Below are 7,928 nucleotides of genomic sequence, written 5' to 3'. Positions count from 1 at the left end.
TTGATCATGCATCAATGCCCTACCCCCTACAACTAAACTGTGCCCTGCACCCGTGCCAACTTATTGTGTGGCTAACTTATTTGCTTTATGGGCCCTACCACTACGTCTAGATGTCTCCCCAGATGGTACAGCAGGAGTGGAGGCGGAGTGCTGAGAATCACGCCCTGCGACATGGCTCCCCGTCGGCACGCGTTTCCTGTGGCGGCCCGACCTCGATGGGCCAGGCTGCTCGGCGGACGTGCTGGATGGCGTGGTGCCACTCCGTCCTGCCCGCTGCCCACCAGATGCGCCAGGGACGGAACGGGGGGGAGGCAGAGTGTTACCGTGTCGTCCCTTGCTCGAGGTAATGGGACAGGCCCCAGAACATCCTCCTCCCTCGGGGAGCCCGGTGGCCCTCGGGCCTCACTGTGGGACGGAGGTGCGATCTGAGACATGCCCCGTCGCACCACCGACACCTGGCGCTGCCAGTCCTGGAGGCCTGCAGCGGTATCGACCACGGCCCGAATGTTCGCAGAGACGGAGTCCAGGGAGTGCGACATTCCTGCCAGGGACTGTGCAATCTCTACCTGTGAGTGCGCTACGCCATCCATCACGTGCGCCAGGCGGTCTATGCTCTCCGCGACTGACTGCTGGGATGGTGCCATCGTCTGCTGGGACGGGGCCATGGCATGGTGAGACTTGGCCAGGGCATGGAGAGTGGCGGCAATGTCCTGTTGGCTCTGTGAGATGGCTGTCTGTGAGAGGGCAACCCTCTCCTGGGCCATGGATGACGCATGCACAGGAAGCCCAATGCCTTGCAGAACATGACCAATTGCCGATACCGTTTCACCCATTGCCTCCACCGCGGACGCTACCCGTGCGGTGTCGGCCTGGGTGGCTGCGATGAGCGGCACCACTCCCTGCTCCTGGACACGAATGGACTCCTCCAACTGCGTGTGCAGGTACTGGAAGATGGCCCCCATCCCGTTATTCAGTCCCTGGGTGGCCACATGCATCGGTTGTCCGGGTAGGTCAAGTACATCCAGAAACCCGGGAGCCATCTGGGCGGCAGCTGTTTGCTGGGCCTGGGTTGCCCTCCAACCGTCCAGCTCCTCGGCTGCTCCAAACTCCACCTGCTGCACCTGCTCGGCTGTGTGGTGCGCACCAGACCGTGACCCGGGTGCCTCATCACTTATCTGTCCAACCGAGGTGAGTGTCTCTGCGATGGTGGATGGTGTGGGAGACAGCAGTGCCGCTAGCTCGAGGTCATCGTCCGTTAGGAAGTATGGTGTGTACTGGTCCCCCTCATGGCCCGGCGCAAGGTGCATGCGGCCCCATGTCATGTCGCCCTCCAGGTAAATCCGTGGACTGTGTGGCTGTCCTCTGTGCGTCACCGTCCACTGTCCCCGTCCTGTCCCCGTCACTGTCGTGGCTCAAGGCCCTACCTTCGGGCAATGCACGGCCATCACTTTCGTCACTGTCCGTCCTGTGCCCCTCAGTATTGTCTCTGTCTGTCCTCTGTGCGTCTCCGTTCAGCGTCCCAGACTTAGAGGATGGCCCTCCTGTCCGACCGACTGCCACCCGCTGGCGTGCGTCCCTGGGTGCGCTTGAGGTTGGAGATGGTCGGCTTTGTCTTGGCCGAGACGGCCCTGGACGTTCGGCGGCTGGCCCTGGGGAACACAACGATACGGGGTTCGTTAGACACGCTGGGCCGAGTGTATGGTGGTGGTGGGGGCAGTGTGTGAGGGGGGGAGGGGATCGGGGGTGCAGTGGCCAGAGTGTGAGGGGGGAGGGGATCGAGGGTGCTGTGGCCAGAGTGTGAGGGGGGAGGGGATCGAGGGTGCAGTGGCCAGAGTGTGAGGGGGGAGGGGATCGAGGGTGCAGTGGCCAGAGCGTATGGGGGGAGGGGATCGAGGGTGCAGGGGCCAGAGTGTGAGGGGGGCGACTACGGGTTGGCGGGGGGTGAGGACATGCAAGGTTGTCTCACTTGCTTCTGCGCCTCCGACCTGGCATGTCGCGACCTCCCCGGTAGCGGATCCCCCAGCGAGGTCCAGGGCCCTCTGCTCGTGAACGTTTCGGGGGTGCAGCACAGGAGATCCCCCTCCGGTTCTCATACGCTCACGATGGTTGTGCGCTGTCTAGTCCTGGGGGGTGGGGGTGGTGAGGTGGGGTGGATAAAGCATCACAATTAGGTGGGTATCATCAGGGCATGCAGATATAGGGATATAGGCTACATTAATGCTGGGTGAGGAGACAGTTGGAGCCACGCCATGGCATCTCTCCTGGGGGTTCCCGGTGCTCATGTGGGTCAAGTACAACGTTGTGCACCCTGAACCCCCCACCCACCCCACTTCCTCCCCTCGTGCCCGGGGGCGGGGGGGGGGGGGCTGTTGGTTGTGACCCGGGGGCACCGTCATGGCACTTACCCTGGCAGACCGAGTGAGGTTGTGCAGCTTCTTCCGACACTGCTCCCCGGACTGAGGGGGGGGGGGGGGTGCTCCACAGCACTCACAGCGGTGCCTACCTCACGCCAACCACACCTCACCGTGCTGGATGGTTGGTGATGCCCACGTCTTGGCAGAGGGTGGCCCTTCGGTTTTCTACCTCATCGAGGAGGGTGTCCAGGTCCGTGTCCCGGAACCTCGGTGCAGCTCGTCGGGGCTCAGCCATCTCTCTTCCTTCTCCACCTCCGGGGTCCTTCCGTGCGCGGATCGCTCCATTTATGGCGCAGCACCGCGTCATTCAGGTATTGCGCGCTTACGATGCTGCTTTCGCACCACGCCCCCTCCCCCGACTTCCTCGCGGCCCCGCTCCTATACCATTTTGCGATCGGGGCCGTTTCGCGCCGTCGTGAAACTCGACGGCGTTCACGACTGCGTGGGCACTTAGTCGCGGGAGCGGAGAATCGCGCCCCTTATATCCTTGAGAGAAGTAGGGTCAGAAAATTTGGAGGCACTGGCCATGATCTTCTAGTTTTTCCTTGATAATTGGGTAGTTCTAGAGGACTGGAGAATTGTGAATTTCTACGCACTTTAATACGCTCCTTGTTCAAATTCAATTTCAAGATGGAGCAGTCTAACAAGATCATTTTCCTTGATGTTCTAGTTGAGAAATTCACTGATGGTTTCTCCACTACTGTGTACCGCAAACCTACCTCCAACAGTCAGTGGGATCCATACAGCTGCATGTGCTATAAGATTAGCTTTACTTGCCATCTTGTAAATAGGACCCTAGCCATTTGATCACTTTGCAAGCTTGGCACAGAAAAAGAGGACATCAAAGGTATCTTGCAACACAATGGCTATCCTGATGACCTGATGTCAGACTTGAAAAGTGCCTGGTCTACCTCAAATTACCCTGGATTTCAAAAATTTGAACAATAGGTTCAGCGAGCCACTTAATGCTGCTGCCACATCGTGGCTAAGTGAGTGGTATTTTCCATTAGCCCGATGCTGCTGGCTGTTCAAAGAGACATTCTGCCGACCCTGCACATCTTTTGGATTGTGGGGGGTGAGACCCACGCAGACATGGGGAGAATGTGCAAACGTCACACGGACAGTGACCCAGGGTTGGGATAGAACCTGGGACCTCGGCGCCATGAGCAGCAGTGCTAATCACTGTGCCACTGTGCTGCCCTGCTTGACATTCCTGAGTGTGGTAATAACTACACTAATAACCAATGTAAGATAATCAATCAAGCTGGCAAAGTGACTCATTTATGCTTAAAGTGAGACACATTCATACACAGGGACATTCATACACAGGGACATTCATACACAGGAACATTCATACACAGGGACATTCATACACAGGGACATTCATACACAGGGACATTCATACAGAGGGACATTCATACACAGGGCCATACATACACAGGGCCATTCATACACAGGGCCATTCATACACAGGAACATTCATACAGAGGGACATTCATACACAGGGACATTCATACACAGGGCCATACATACACAGGGACATTCATACACAGGGACATTCATACAGAGGGACATTCATACACAGGGCCATACATACACAGGGCCATTCATACACAGGGCCATTCATACACAGGAACATTCATACAGAGGGACATTCATACACAGGGACATTCATACACAGGGACATTCATACACAGGAACATTCATACACAGGGACATTCATACACAGGGACATTCATACACAGGAACATTCATACACAGGGACATTCATACAGAGGGCCATACATACACAGGGCCATTCATACACAGGGCCATTCATACACAGGAACATTCATACACAGGGACATTCATACAGAGGGCCATACATACACAGGGCCATTCATACACAGGGCCATTCATACACAGGAACATTCATACACAGGGCCATTCATACACAGGGACATTCATACACAGGAACATTCATACACAGGGCCATTCATACACAGGGACATTCATACACAGGAACATTCATACACAGGGCCATTCATACACAGGGCCATTCATACACAGGAACATTCATACACAGGGACATTCATACACAGGAACATTCATACACAGGAACATTCATACACAGGGCCATTCATACACAGGAACATTCATACACAGGGACATTCATACAGAGGGCCATACATACACAGGGCCATTCATACACAGGGCCATTCATACACAGGAACATTCATACACAGGGACATTCATACAGAGGGCCATACATACACAGGGCCATTCATACACAGGGCCATTCATACACAGGAACATTCATACACAGGGCCATTCATACACAGGGACATTCATACACAGGAACATTCATACACAGGGCCATTCATACACAGGGCCATTCATACACAGGAACATTCATACACAGGGACATTCATACACAGGAACATTCATACACAGGAACATTCATACACAGGGCCATTCATACACAGGGACATTCATACACAGGAACATTCATACACAGGGCCATTCATACACAGGGACATTCATACACAGGAACATTCATACACAGGGACATTCATACACAGGGCCATTCATACACAGGGACATTCATACACAGGGACATTCATACACAGGTACATTCATACACAGGGACATTCATACACAGGGACATTCATACACAGGGACATTAATACACAGGGACATTCATACACAGGGCCATTCATACACAGGGTCATTCATACACAGGAACATTCATACACAGGGGCATTCATACACAGGGACATTCATACACAGGGACATTCATACACAGGGACATTCATACACAGGGACATTAATACACAGGGACATTAATACACAGGATTGTTCTTTGCAAAATGGAATATGTTCAGGTTTTGTGCCTTTTTTGAATTATCAGGGAACTTGGGAACTCTCAATTCCCTGTTGCTTTCTCCATGGTTATCATAATCAACTTTTCAACATCTTCTCCTGTCGTCTAAATTTGAAATTTGGGGTTCATGCGTTTGTCCTGACGGATGCAAGACAAAAATTTTCAAAAACATGTTTCTCTTTTCAACAACATTATAGAATTATACATGTTACACCCTTTTCACAAAAGGGCATCAGATATTAACTAATCTCAGAAAGTTAAAGCTGGTTCATTCCAGTCCAAGTACCCTTTTTACAATGTTGTGTTAATTAGTGCCAATCAACTTCCATGGCATTAAAAATTAGGTATTACTCCTTCAGATATTATTAATGGAAATTATATTTAGTTTGTCTTTTCTTCTTTCCTAATTCTATCTTCCTTTCCTATTTATTTTCTTGTATCTGATTCAACATCTCATTTACTGAATTTAAGTTCCTTTTCAGTTTTGTGCTGTTAATTTCTCAGTATTTGTGCTGTTAATTTCCCATTTTTTTATCAGTTCGGTTCATGGCAAATACAGATTCTTGTCCTGTTCACTCAGGTCCCAGATGCCTGGTTTCCCTCACTGCAACATTATCAGTTGCACTTTGAGCAACTTGCCATGCAAGAATTTTAAAAGCCTCTACGTGGTAGTCCAACTAACAACATATGCTGTTAAGTGCCCTGCTACAGCAAATTACCTTGAGTGAGATCCCAGTGCAAATATGCCTCACCCTTAACTTGTTTATTCTGAGTGACATTGTTGTAGGATAGCCCTGAAATAGTAACTGGAAATGATAACTTGTATGCGATAAAATCTTTGAAAATCAGAGTGCTGTACCTCAATGGGTGGAGCAAAATTATACCGTTCAAGAACAATTCTCAAAAAACCCACATGGTCAGAATACACAAGTGGCCTTCTTGGCAACAACTCCCCCATAGGTGTTTAGTTACCTAAGGCAAAGAACTGCTGTCACTTTAATAAAGGTAGACCACATGATTCCTCAACGACTTCTGATATGGAAATTCAAATGAAAGGTTCAGAAACAGACTGCTTTTTGAAAACAATGACTTTTCTGGCTTGACTGGATGGCTGCTTCAAATTCACAACTTTCACACATTCTGCCAGCACAGATTTGGTTCAAAACAAGTGCCTCACACGGCTAAACCTCTTCCCTCAAAAATATTTTTCCCTTTAATCTCATATTCCATCGTCCTTGAATACTTCTTCAAAATCAACCATTCCAAATAGGTAGCATTGTGGATAGCACAATTGCTTCACAGCTCCAGGGTCCCAGGTTCGATTCCGGCTTGGGTCACTGTCTGTGCGGAGTCTGCACATCCTCCCCGTGTGTGCGTGGGTTTCCTCCGGGTGCTCCGGTTTCCTCCCACAGTCCAAAGATGTGCAGGTTAGGTGGATTGGCCATGATAAATTGCCCTTAGTGTCCAAAATTGCACTTAGTGTTGGGTGGGGTTACTGGGTTATGGGGATAGGGGGGAGGTGTTGCCCTTGGGTAGGGTGCTCTTTCCAAGAGCCGGTGCAGACTCGATGGGCAGAATGGCCTCCTTCTGCACTGTAAATTCTATGATGATAAGAATCTGTCATGCTTTCCTATTTTGCCTCCACTTTTGAGTCAATAAAATGTAATGTACCTTTGTAAGGTGTAAAAATTACTCGTCACTTCAGAACTTTGCCGTTGGAATTCAACAGCTGTAAAGTCAATCCCCTACGTATCTCATAATGCAAATTTTTAACCCAACCTATTTATTGGTGAATCCAACCTCACTGTAGCCTCTCATTACAAATGCATGAACATTACACCTTTACCCTTTTATCTATCAGCTCTCACAGAGTTGTCTCCATTAACCTCCCCCAGTTTAGTTAATAATGGACATTTACACAGCCTTCTCTACAGAATATCTCAATTTCCCCAAAATATTTTTAAAAAGACCTCCATCATCACAGAGTGAACATTTAAAGTGAATTGTGGGCTGCTGGTCAAGTTTTAATTTGGATGACATCAAGTTTCTTGAGTGTTACTGAAGTTGCATGCGTCCAACCAAATGGACAGAATTTCATCACAGTCCGGACTTGTGCTTTTAAGGTGGTGGAGGACTTACAACCTGGAATATTTAACTCCCAAACATGACCATTTTGCAGCCATGTTTTAGTAATCGGAGAATAATTACAGCACAGAAGGTTATTCAGCCAGTAGTCGTGTCCATGCTAACTCTCTGCAAGAGTAACTCAGTCCCACTCCCTCGCTCTTTCCCTGAAGCCCTACAAATTCTTTCTTCAGGTGCTAATTCATTTGCCTTCTGAAATCCACAAGTGTATTTGCCTCACATTTCCAATTGTAACTGCTTTGTGAAAATGCTTTTCCTCCTGTCGCCATAGGTTCTTTTGCCAATCATCTTACATCGTGTCTTCTGGTTTTCTACTTGTCTGCGAATGGAAATTGTATCCACTCAGTCTGGACTCCTCATGAGTTTGAATATCACTATCAAATCTTCGCTCAACTTCCTCTCCTCCAAGGAAAACAACCCAACTTCCCCCACCTATTCACATAACCAAAGTCCCTCATCTTGAGAACCATTTTCAGAAATCTTTTCTTCATCGTCTCAGAAGCTTT

Source organism: Scyliorhinus torazame, chromosome 6, assembly GCF_047496885.1.
Source record: "Scyliorhinus torazame isolate Kashiwa2021f chromosome 6, sScyTor2.1, whole genome shotgun sequence".
NCBI classification, from domain to species: domain Eukaryota; kingdom Metazoa; phylum Chordata; class Chondrichthyes; order Carcharhiniformes; family Scyliorhinidae; genus Scyliorhinus; species Scyliorhinus torazame.
Note: the sequence above shows the minus strand (reverse complement) of the source record.